Raw genomic sequence first — 13,716 nt, forward strand, 5'->3', positions numbered from 1 at the left:
ATTATTCGGAATTTCTAAGGTTGCACACAAGACTCTGGACAAGATAATAACATTCGTAAAAATATTGCATAGAGCGTTGAAAATTTTCAAAAATTTAATCCTTTTCTTGAATAAATCTTTGCTCCACAATTTTGTCTTGTCTTGATTTTACTATTTTAGTCTAATACTGCGAATAATTGTTTACTATAATATTTAATATAATTTTTATGATATAAGATAATTATTATTATTTATGTCATTCGTATACTTCCCAAAATATTATATATATTCATTGTCTTTATAAAAAAAAGGATGCAGATGCAGCTTACACGTAATCAAAGAATCGCGTATATATGCTGTATGCAAAATTTAGTATAGTTACATAATTGTGTAGAATTTTATATTATTGATTTTGTTTATTGTACTATTTATTGTTTCCATAAATTTGTTAATATAAATGTTTTTACTTGTTAAATAAAATTATTTAATTTTATATATAATACCGATTTATATATATTTTTCATTATTTAATTTATAAGTATACACATTTTGATTTTTTAAAAAATCAATAATTTTGATAATTTTTTAGTCTTGATAAATATCTTGTAATAATTAATTTAAAATCTGGTTTTGAATTTCGAGACATACCAAGACAATATCAAAATTTATCTTGGTATTTCGTGCAATCCTAGGAATTTCTCGTTTCCTTTTTAACCGTTATTTATTGCGTAAAAAAATACATTCTATATATTTACATGTGTAAATAAATTGAAAAAAATTTTCTTTGTGCAGTACCTTTGTTGCCTTATTACATCGATATACTTTATCATCGAAGGCGAGTTTGCGATAGTATTATACGTTTCGGATCGATGCTCACCTTGTCGATGTATCGTACTCTCCGATCGACAATTGACACGCAAATGTATTGTAAACATATATAGCAATATAGCAATTGTACATCAATATTTACAACGTGTGCGAGGCAGCCAATTTACCACAACTTCATAATGAGCGTCGGTGAGATGCTGCGTTCTGATAACGACAGCTGCGCGTCTACTTTATTGCATCATAATTAGGGTAGAACTCGCCGAGCATAAAATTCCGACCACTTGATCGCGACGCTGATACCCGCAGTCTAATTTCTTGCTCTCTTTCTTCCTATGCTCCTACGCTGCGTTTTCGCGACGCAATTATTATTAGGACTCTTATAAAAACAAAGAATACCTCATTTAGACTCGAGAGTTTGTTTCACTTGATTATAAATATAATTTTTATAATATAATTTTATAATATAATTTTTCTTGAATTTATCTTCGTCCAATGGTGGGCGCATTTCAAGAAAGATTTTATTCAAAATAATCATTTAAATAATATATTTTTAAGTAAAATATTATTCAAATATATTTTTACCTATGAAGATAATAAATATAAATACGTAGCAAATATTTTTATTTAAATCAATAAATGAAGCTGTTTATTACAATATCAGAAATTTTGAGATAATATTTAAAGATGTTTTGTACCTATTTTCAAAATATTGAGAATTTAATGAAAATTGTACAGAATGTCCTTATATATGTTTAGAATCTTCAATACACTTTTTAAATCGATTCTAAAACGTTTACAAGTTATAAGGATTTTAATTTGTACCGAATTAACATGTGTTTTTATGGAAAACGTATAACCACATCGATTCAAATGACAAAAACACATGGAAATAATATTCAGAATTTGTTTAAAATTTGCAAAAGTTTAGATAGAGGAAATATTTGGTCAAATAATATTATACAAGTACTAACTGATTAAAAAGATATTAAATATAATTTAATTAAGTTAGCCATGTATTTGTCACAAGGCGAAATTCTCTGCCAAAAGTTAATCATTTCGATTAACAAAATTCGAAATATTTCAGTAAAAACGCAATAAATATTAAAAATACATCTCTGCTGTAGCTAAGATCAAATTTTAATATTCCACACAATTTCTCATACTCAAAATACACCAAAAGTGGATATTCGTCAATATTGATTTTCAGCTACTTTTTGCTGAAATTGTACATACAAAACATCCTTAAAAGTTTTAAACATATATTGTGATCATAGATGTGATTTTAAATATTTTTATGTTTCTAGTGTTATTTTAATTACAAAATAATATTTAAATATTTTCCCAGCAAACACCAAGTAACATTTGTATAATTGTTAGTTGTAATTTCCCACTCAACAATATAACTGTTACATGTTATGCAACTGTTGTAAGACAGTGTAACAGTTATATTGTTGAGTGGGAAATTATAACTAACAGTTATATAACTGTTATTTAGTGTTTGCTGGGTTACTATCAATAAGAGGAGTTCGTTTCAATTTATTATTAAAAGCTCTAGAATATATTTAAAATATCCTTTTCAATTTGTAAAATTATTCGCTAAATATTGGAAATGAAATTCTAGTTCCCATACAACAAAAAATTATTAACTAATTCGCATTTATTATATAATTTAGCAAAGAAACTTACGTAAATATCCTTGTATTTCGTATTTGAAATATTACTTTCTCCATCTTTTTCTCCATCATCTTGTTCACAATCGTGCCATGATATTTCCTCTCAATCGTGAGCACAGCATTTTCATCTTCCGCAATAAAACGATTGCGATTCTTACGGTTGCACTGCCATTGCGTTACGTTGCATCTTAAAGTCGTACACATTTCTCTCTTTCCATCGCGAACGACACGAGCGAGCCGGGATTCATTCAGCGCAGCATCTCGACGTCGCGGGATCCCGCTGAGAGTACCTTCCTAATCTGATGTCGAGCGTGTAAGCTCCAGCGGACACGCCCGCTAATTGTATGAATTATGTATGCGATATTCGAGAGGCTCTTGCGCCAACACGCGCCGGGAGGATCGGCGATGCCTGCTTTTTCTTCATCTAACGATCGTCGCGGGCGTCCCGAGACCTCGATGCGAGTCGCGCGTCTCCGACATGGGATGGATCCGGCGAAAAAAAGGGGAAGAAGCGGAGCGACGAGGGAACAACGCGCCCGCGTTTTACGAGCCCGCGCTTCCGCCGGACATCCCGATATTGAGATTAACAGCCATTTCGGGATGGCAGTCACTTCGATGGAATCGCAGGGCTTCGAGGAAGTCGACGGTCCGTGCAAAAGGAGGGAAACGTACGAAAAAACTCTGCTCTTCTCGGAAATGTATACAGGGTGTGCCGCGAGAAAATCCAAGAAAACTTTCAAGATGTACTCTAGAGTCCATTCCAGTGTTTGCTGGTATCTAGATCAAAATTATCTAGATAATCATCTAGATAAAGAAATTGATCATCTTTATCTTTAACTAGATGAAGAAATACAAAGTATCTTTATCTTTATCTTAGATGAAAAATATATGCCATCTTATCTAAAAATTGTCTAAGATGACGTTTTCATTATGTAAAAAAGTTTTCCAGGCAAGCTTCTTAAAATCTATCTAAAATATCTAAAATATATGTTTTATATTATTATTAATATATGTTTAATATTATTATTAATATATTATAAATATATTGTTATTATATTATTAATATATTATAAATATATTATAGATATAAATTAATAAATAAATATTTATCACATCATTTATATACCTTTTTGCTATTATTTAAATATTCTTTAGGAAAAGAAAAAGAATATGTGTTTATGATTTTAATATCCCATTTATAATCTGCGTCACATTTTTTATATATAAAAAATATTTATAGTCAAATATTTATAGTCTTCTAAAATAAACAAAAATATTTAGATAATTATCCAGATTATCGCAATAATTATCTCATCTTTTATATAGATTAAGTAAAAGCAAAATCATCTTTGTCTCATCTAAGATAAATTTATGAATTTTTATCTTTATCTTTATCTAGATAATTTTAAAATCATCTACAGCAAACACTGGTCCATCTGGTCATTCTAAGCAAAAAAGTTCGTATACACTATGGGTCGATTTGATTCGATTATCGAGATATGAAGAATTTAGTTCTCGTCAGCTGATTTTGACATTACGGCCTTTGACATTACGACATTCGATTCCTCTGACTTATCGCTTCCGGATTTTTTTGGAGGACAAGAATTAGAGTCCTCGTATCTCGTTAACTAGTCGAATTGACCTACAGTGTACATGAACTTTTTGCTTAAAATATATTTTAGAAATTTATCAGATGTTCATGGGACACCCTATGTATATACGACTGTCAGGAACGACGAAGCGTATAAATCAGCGCTGTGAATAATCGACATCGAGAATAATCGATATTACACATCCCTTTTTTCTCATCGAGATACTTACAAGAATTCTGTATATACCTCTCGTATAGACACTGTTATTACTTCTACATTATTAGCAGTCGATGATTGATATAACTTTCATTTTAAAGCCTCGCTATACTAGACAAGCTATAAACTCGCCCATCGAGTTTGATCGAGACAGCAGGTGTAGCGTGATCCTGGATCACGTTACATGCTTAGCAGACAATTCGCTACGATTATCGAGATGACAAATAAAGGATCTGGCGAGGGCGCGCGATAATTCATCCGGCGATCGATCGCACACGTGGTAAAAAGGATAATAAGGAAGAGGCCATGTATAACGAGCGTGATTACCGAGTCCGCCGAGCTTCATCGAGCATTATCGTTTTCCTGTCTCGTGGGACGAGGAGAAAACTGACGATATACTCGAATGAGTAATTCGCCGATTGCGAATTGAAATGGGATTGACTTTTACAGCCGCGGACGCGGATCGCCTGCGGTTGCCAATCTTCGACAGGTAGTCGTTTCTCAGAAAGGCGTGAAATACGTACGCCATACGAGCGTGTGTCATCTGCGATCCGCGTTACGTAATCATCGAACACGCGAGCCAGGAGAGATTTTACGTAAACAATAATGAGCCACGTGGATACAATTATTTTTTGAAAAATTATTTTTGCATTTTTCAATCATTTTTCCGCTCACGTTGCATCCTTTGAATCTCTTCTCAAAAGAAAAGGTTGACCCTTGAAGGATCAACGAAGACGATTTCGCATTCAAAAAAATGGTCTTCAATTGCGGTAACAATTTTCCAGGTGCGTGTACACGTTTTCATTAGAGTTGCACAAGACCCAAGACAACACAATATTTGTAAAAATATTGTATTGATATTGAAAATTTTCAAAAATTTAAATCTTGTCTTGATCTTGAGTGAATATTAGTAGCAAAAATCTCGTCTTGTATTGTCTTGTCTCGAATTTATTAACAATTTTTTATCTAATATTAAAAAATTATTTAAATAATATTTAACATAATTTGTGTAATATAATTTGAAATAATTATTACTATTGTATTATATTTTAATTATAATTATTACTATGTAATCGATATAAATGCCGTCTATTTACATAAAAAAACATTTACTGTTTCATGGAAAACAGAAATTAATAACTATTTACAGGCTTCAAGGGAATGTGCAGACATAAATATTTTGGTAAAAAAATCAGGTTCATATTTATCCCACATTGTCAAAAATGGCTCGAAATATTTTAAGTTCAACTGCCGTGCCAGTAGAAAGACTTTTCTCAATAGGAACTCTGAATATGTCAAAAAATAGAACCAGATTACAAAGTAAATTTTTAAAAGCACTAATATGCATCAATTCCTGGGTGAAATGCTCTTTACTCTCTAAAATTTACGAGTTTGATTTCTAATTTATAAAAATGTTATATTGTATTAATATTAAATGTTTTTAAATTTATTAATATAAATGTTTTTATTGAATAATTTTTTTTTAAATTTGTATATAGTGATTTTTTTTTCATTTACAAATATAAATATTTTAGTTTTTTTGAGAACCAATAAACTTGACAAGACCAATAATTTTGACAAGACCAATAATCTTGACAGTCTTAGGTATTGTCTTGATAATGTCTTGATAACTAATTAAAAATCTTGTCTTGAAATTCAAGACAAGATAAGACAATATCGAGACTAATCTTGGTATCTCGTGCAACCTTAGTTTTCATAAAAACGAGCCACGACTTTACGTTTGTCCATATTCGCACGCAGCTCCGAGATTTCCCTTTCCACATGTAAGTCAATTACCGCGCGAGCTACGACATAATGACGAGCTTCGCCGGGACACCCGCTATTGGGACGCGAGTAAATACCATAATAATACGACTAATGGAGCGTTATGAATTACAAGCCGGATAATGAATAAGGTAACGTGCGCGCGCGTTCCTTGTCCTCTTCCGGCGCTACTTTTTTTAGTCACACGGTTTACCTGTTGCCGCTTTAATTTAGAACGCAAAGATGCCCGGGGTTAGGGAGAAATAGGGGTTAGGAGAAACGCGAGAGAATAAAAAAAAGAGAGTCCCGAAGAGGAGCGAACCTAACCTAACACGCGAGAAAAGTCTCATGGAATCCTTATCGTGGCTCGCGAGAAGGTATTCCGAGTTGGCCGCACGTTTACTGGTCCGAGGATGGATAATCACGCGCAATTTCTTGCCTCTTTGCTTTGGAGCGGTTTCACACCTTCGTCGTCCCCTTTCTTGCCCCCGTCGTCCGGCCCCCCTCCTCCCGTTGGCCCCTGTCCCAGGTCCGTCGGCCGCAAACCTCATCGAGCCGCGGCTCCGAGGTAAAAGGTTAACTTGATAACCACGCGGTAACCGCGGCCTAACCGCTGGTCGAGGCCCCCCCCTTCGAGGGGGGGGGGATCGCGCGTACCCCGTGGAATCCCATGTGTTGTACGCGCGCCAACACGTACCGCCAACTACCGTAAGAACCCCCTCGTATAAACCGCGCCGTTTCGTTCTCTCCTTACGCTACTTAGATGCCGTGATTGCGGTTGAGTCTTCCCTCCCCCTCTTCGCACTCCCCCGCAAATTTGTAGGTAATTCCGGGTGTCACGCTCGCGCGTTCGATCCAATGTGTACTCGGCTACGAAAGTGTAAACTGTTGTGTAACAAATCGAGGTGTACATCGTTCATCGCTGGTCTTCCGATACCGATAATTTCGACAATTAAGGGGATCAACCTCAACCTATCTGTTTTATCGATAAAACATTGTTATTTTTGGATAGATGCCATTTTTTATTGCCTGCATAGAATTAAAAATCCTTTTCTACGGTTGAAGTATAGGTGCAAACGGACCCGGCGAAACCGATTATATACCGAGAAAAAAAAAAGTACTCTCTAAAAGTGAATCAGTGTATTATCACTGAAAAACAGTAAATAGTCACTGATTACAGCAGTTATAAGTACAGCACTGTAAATCAGTGATATTTTATTGAAAGAATCAGTTAATAATTTTGACTGTTTCAATCAGTAATATTTCTTTCGTTATTGTCAGTAATATTAAACTATAATTCATCTCTCTATCTATTTCATGTAAAATTAAAAATTTTGTTTATATTTACTAAATATTTATTATATTAAAAATTTTATTTTATTTATATTACATGCATATTGAACTTGTTATTTTAAATAGATAATGAACAAATAATTTTTATTAAGTCGCCAGACATTTATTTGTTCGACTTACAAAGATCGATTTAATATCTGAAGCCTCTCTATTGAGCTTGTATCAGAAATTAAATCGAAGTAATAATTCTTCTAATTTTAAATCGCTCTTTGCAAAATTTATATAATTCTTATAACTAAAATTAAATACGAGAGAGATAGCGATCGTAGCAGTAAATAAACAAACTAGCGATTACTTGTTTTACAGTAAAATTTATTGATTTTACAGTGAGTTTTATTTTAACTGACCATAATCAGTGAGATATAAGATAAAATAACAAAAAAAATAAGCGTTTCCACTGAAAATCAGTAAAATACTCACTGATTCTCAGTGAAATCTTATCTTACTGTTTAAATTAGTGATATTTTTACTGATTCACTTTTAGAGAGTATAAAATTATATATTTATTTATTGACTTTTTAGATCAACATGGCGTCTAAAGTTATCTCATAAGACATTAGCCTTGTATAAATGTTTTGTAGTTCTTATGCATAAAACAATAGCATACCTAATAGCGGACTGCACGATAAAAACTTGTGGAACTGTAAAAATTGAGTTTAGTAGTCTAATTAATAAATGGCACCTGCCCAAAAATTTCGGTCCATATGTATCTGAAATGTCGATAAGGTAGAATAGGGAAAACAGTGTATCTTCTTTATAAATAACGTGATAGAGAGAGATACGGGATGAGAATTTAGATGAGGGCGCTGTAAGAGCTTGTTCAGTAAGGGATCCTCTTAATAGGATAAGTGTCTTTAAGTTTTGAATTTTTATTTCGCGGTATGAACAATATAGAGGGCTAAAGTAATTTCCACCTCGAAAAAGGAGAGAAAAAATTTCGTGCGAAAGATGATACTTGACTTTGAGGACAAAACGTTCAGGGAAAGACATTCGACGAGCTTTTTCTCTTCTCCGCAAGTTTCTCCCTCTACCGCGGTCGTTCTCCGCCGTAAGAACGATTGTACGTGGGATACGCGCACGCGGTAATCAATTAATTCACCGCACTGCAGTACGCGAGCATCCCCCGCCTCTCACCCTCGTCCTCCTTCGATCTTATCCTCCTCGTTCGCCTCATCGTCCGCGACGATCCGCGTTTACCTCGTGGGCGTATTCTCTCTTTCTCTCTTCCCCGTCTATCTATCTTTCTCTCTCTCTCTCTCTCTTTTATGCGCGTGTACGAGAATATTAGTTGAGATTGAGTCCAGAGAAGCGAGCCTCGCGTGGAGATCCATTAGCTTTTATATGCGCCATAGAGTACCCGGCTACGTACGCAGATGCCACGACGAGATAACGGCGGCATACCTTATCTGGTCTCTCTCTCTCTTTCTCTTTCTTTCTCTCTTTTGCTCTTTCTGTCTTTCGATCGAGGCGGTGTTGCGATAATTAGAAAATTAAATTGTCTGTTGGTACTGAAAGAACTTGCACGCACGGCCGACATCTCTTTCGCTTAGGGTTGCGCGAGACTAATTTTGATATTGCTCGGAAAGTATTGCAAAAGTTTTGAGAAAACCCCAAGATTTATACTTTTCTATTTGACTTATACTTGCTGCTTCGAGTCATCGACGTGTTCAATAAGTCTTTAAGTGCAACTTTGATGCTGAACAAATAACCAGGAATCGTGAATGAAAAATTCAAATTTGAGGAAAATATCTATCAACTTACTCGTAGCATAAAAAAAGGAAAAATAGAAAATATTGTATTATGTCGACTCACCGAGAGAATTTTCTCGCCTTGCGGGATCGTTGCAATGTCACTCATCTGCAACAAAGAGAACATTATAAAAAATTAATTAAATTAAATATAATTTATCCATCTTAAATATAATTTATTAAATATAATTTATCCACGAAATTTTTGTATCTAGTACAAGGAGAGAAATTAGGGTTATATAAGAAATATCAAGATTACTCTTGATATTATTTTCGAAATTTGAAACAAAATCAAGACAAAATTTTATTAATTATCAAGACAATTCCAAAACTAAGATTATTAGGATTATTGGTTAAAAGAAATTAAAATATATATATTTGTAAATTAAAAACGAGAAAAAAATTGTATGAGCCCGCATCTGACATATGCAAATTTTCGTAAAAAACAATGAAAAAAATATATATTATTTTAATTTTTTTACTTATTTCCTTAATCCTTTTGGCTTTGGATTAATTTAAAATTACAATTATAGTTGAAAAACAATAAAAACGCAATAAATATAAAGAAAAAAAAATGAATTAGTATAAAACACAACCAATCACTAAACTAAAAATCCAATAAAATAGAAACAATTTAAACTAAACTGAACTTTCATTAATTCTGAAATAAGAATTGAATTAAATATGGCGAAAAACCGTTGCGATTTCATATTATTAACTTAATTTTGTCTCGTCAATGTTTACTGACGCGAGCCTGATCGAGCAGGGAAATCGAAATTGGGAAGAAAATCGGAGGAAAGCTCGAGCAAACATCGAACGACGAAATTTTGGAAAATAAACAGTTGACAATCTTTACGTGCAAAAATCTGAAATCCGGGAAGTATTTTGACAATTTGAAGTCCGCCATTAAGCCCTGCTAGAAATGGCGACACAGAAGGATGCTCACAGAAGAATGTCACGCGAAACTGCAGATGAAATAAGCGCCAACAGAGGATAAGAGGACCTCTCCCGACATGTTTTTTCCAGCCCAACATTGATCAACAAATGGGTAAATTCCTCCACATCACTCTGGAGTCGTACAACTATATAATTATATTAAGTAATGACTTTAGGTATGATTCTGGATAACTTAATGAAAATAATTAAGAGCAGTTGTCTGGAAAACGAAAGGTTTGGGTTTAATTTCCGAGCCACTTATGCCTCGCATATTTTTCTAGCCGTTATTTGATTGTCGGTCTGTTATCATTCATTCAGTTTGTCGAATCCTAAGTGTTATCGCAAATTCTCTCATATTAATTACATTTTTACCATCTTGACTGAGTGATTTAAGTCTTGTGCAGTTCTACTCTCTACTTCTACTTTTAAGAGGTTCTTTCCTTCAATTTTTTAATACATTTTCCTACGTTCTGTAAAAAATAATTACTATGAAAAGAGCACGTATTTTTAAGGTAATGCGATCGATATGTATGTTATTCTAGTTTAAAAATATTCACAAATGTCACGCAATTTACCTAAATTATGAGAAAATTATACGAATCTCTCTTCCTGGAGTCAAGAAAAATAATTATTGCAATCGCGATTGACTAATACTATCAGGAATAGCCAGACCTCTTTCCTTGACCGCGCGTGCATATTTCTCTCTCAATTTTTCTCCCTCTTTTCTCGGACCTGCTCCAAGGTATGTACTCCAACGACGAGAGAGAAGAATCGTGTAGGCGCGCAACAAACGCAACGAGTTCTCGCACAAAGCAGCGACGATATCTTAGCCGGTCCACAGATAGGCTCTTTAGATAACCCGAGGGCTGGTGGGTGGCTGATTTAATGCCAACGCGGTCGAGGGGACGACGTGAGGGGGTGAGAGGGCAGGAGGGTTAGCCGGGGGTGGCTCTGATATTTTAATACAACGGGAAAGAGAGGGAGAAAGAGAGAGAGAGAGAGAGAAAAAGAGAGAGAGAGAGAGAGAGAGAGCGTGATGCTCAGTCATCCATCTAGAGGTGCTCTCGACCCAAGAAGTGCGTGCGCATACGCGATTTTGCATACGCGGATATCGCGATAGTGCAGCAGTACTACTTTACTCGAGCCGGAAGAGAAGCGGGAAAGCAGCACTGTCCTGTTCTGTAACAGGAAGGAAGACTGTTTGTTACCATTATCTTCCCTTCTGCCGCGCCCTCCGCACCCCTTGACGGGAAGCGCATCGGCGATGGTGAACATTTCGTGCAGCCGGCACGAACGGGAAAGCGTCGAGATTTAACACGATTCTAATCTTTACGGCGTCACGTTACGTGTAATGTTTTTTTTTTCGCAACGTTACAAAATTAATTGAAACGCCGAGAGTTAATTTTCGCGCAGCTTGATTACTTTTCAATGTCGCAAATTTATTTGTCCCACACTAAGAAAAATCGTTTGACTGTACCAACAAGACGTATATGACTGAAGGCATTTTGGTTAAATCAAACAAGAATTTCTGGTTATCATGATAAGACCCGATTCTTTATAACTAAAACGTTTAATAGATTTTACTATAAGGATTTGGTTAGTATTTTCTGATCTTAAATCTATAAAATTTCTTGTTACATTAATTTCTTTGCTTGCTACTAGGGGACGAGCTACTGTTAACTTAATTCGTATTCAATATTTGTCATAAAATATATATAAAGAATTAGTATTTAAATCCAAAGTATATTTTTTTTCTCCTACAAACAGTAGTATCAAAAAGAGGACGCTAGCTCTCTAATTGTGTGTGCTTGAGCTGCATCCTCTTCTTGCATCACTGTTTATCAGTTTAATTTCTAACAAACTGAATTTAAAATAATTTACTCAATAATCTGGATTGAATTTATCCAATAATCTTGTTGGAATTCAGAATATTAAACAGACTTTTGAGATTAGATGGACAAAATTTTAGACGACTTGGTGCTGGCGAGTTTATTAATAATAACCAGAAAATTTGGTAAATTTAACAGGAAGAAATTAATCAGATTCATCTGGTAATTCCTACAAAAATTTTAGTTCGTCCATTTTTCAACAGACGTACTGATTGAATCTACTAGAATTCTAATTACTGCAACCAGATTTTTTCTCAGTGCGAGAGTTAATTTTCGCGCAGCTTGATCACTTTGCAATGTCGCAAATTTATTTGTAATTCACTGAGAAAAATCGTTTGATTGTACCAATAAAACGTATTTGATTGAAGGTATTTTGGTTAAATCAAATAAGAATTTCTTATCATGAGTTAGTATGATAAGACTCGATTTTTTATAACTAGCACGTTTAATAGATTTTACTATAAGGATTTGGTTAGTATTTTCTGATCTTAAATCTATAAAATTTCTTGTTACATTAATTTCTTTGCTTGCTACTAGACGGCGAGCCATTTTTCAACTGACATACTGACAACTTGAATCTACTAGAATTCTAATTACTGCAACTAGATTTTTTTCTCAGTGCGAGAGTTAATTTTCGCGCAGCTTGATCACTTTGCAATGTCGCAAATTTATTTGTAATCCCATTTCCGATAAACGAATCGCTATAGATGTGGCTCTCATAACTATATGATAGGTTTTTCTTATACCAGGCAAAAACACCCATGATTATGCAAATAATTTTATAATCGTATACTATTGATTGCTGTATAATCGACATATCTGACTGCATATATAATATGTGCAAAAAATAAAATATGTTATTACTCTATCACTCTCGAATGGAATTCTGGTTAAGTGAAAAAAATTCATAAAAAGGCTAATCACGCATAACTATCTCTCTGGGAGATGCCAACTCACGTATCTGCTCGCTCGCGCGAATGATATAATTCAACATAATTTTTCTCTCGATCGCACGATAAGATCATCAAACTCGTTCCGCCGATTAAAAGTACGTCGCCCGACGTGACGGCTCAGGCAAGATAATTAATTTCGCGATAGGCAATTCGCACGACTTGGCGCGACCGTTGTGGTATTACACGCTGATCCCTCTCCGATATAAGATTCCTCAAGATAATCTGCAAAGTCTCCTTACAAATTGACTGCGTCGAATATCTTTCCAATTGTCGCGCGCGTCTTTTTAATTTCACGTGACATTCTAATTTCGATATCTCTTTATCTCTCTACGTACGATTCAACGATATTGATCGATATGATTATTAAAACTCGTACATGTCTCTCTCTTGCCGACGATATTGAACTAGCAAAGGTTGGCTGCCTGCTTTATAATACTAGCGGATTACGATAGGCGCCAAAACGACAGTCGAGCGTGTTTCAGGTTCGAAGGGCAGCCTCGCCGTTTCTTTCCACCCGATTAGGTTCCCACATGCTAGGAAACCACCCCCGCGACACGCACACCAAGGACCTCGAAGGGTCTCCCCCTCGCAGTAGAAGTACGTATTGGTTACCCGTGTATGTGTGCGCCTTTCGCTTGGCATAAGCAACGTTTCGACGTTGTTTTTTGTGTCTGGCGGGCCCTTCGCTGGCCCGGGCCCGGGCACCGCCACGATTTAGTGGCCCTAATTGCAGGGTACAGCTATTTAATTACCGGGTTCGTGGGCCCCGGCCGCGGCTCGGGCCC

At 35.1% G+C, this 13,716-nt stretch overlaps 1 protein-coding gene across 1 annotated transcript in view; it reads left to right on the top strand.

Moving 5' to 3' along the window:
- LOC112638738 (transcription factor Sp9-like) overlaps positions 1-13,716 on the top strand; it is a 147,091-nt gene that overhangs the window by 63,830 nt on the left and 69,545 nt on the right. The gene's annotated exons all lie outside the window — the stretch shown is intronic.

The sequence above is a fragment of the Camponotus floridanus genome, unplaced genomic scaffold, assembly GCF_003227725.1.
Source record: "Camponotus floridanus strain SB8 unplaced genomic scaffold, Cflo_v7.5 scaffold36, whole genome shotgun sequence".
Lineage (NCBI taxonomy): Eukaryota > Metazoa > Arthropoda > Insecta > Hymenoptera > Formicidae > Camponotus > Camponotus floridanus.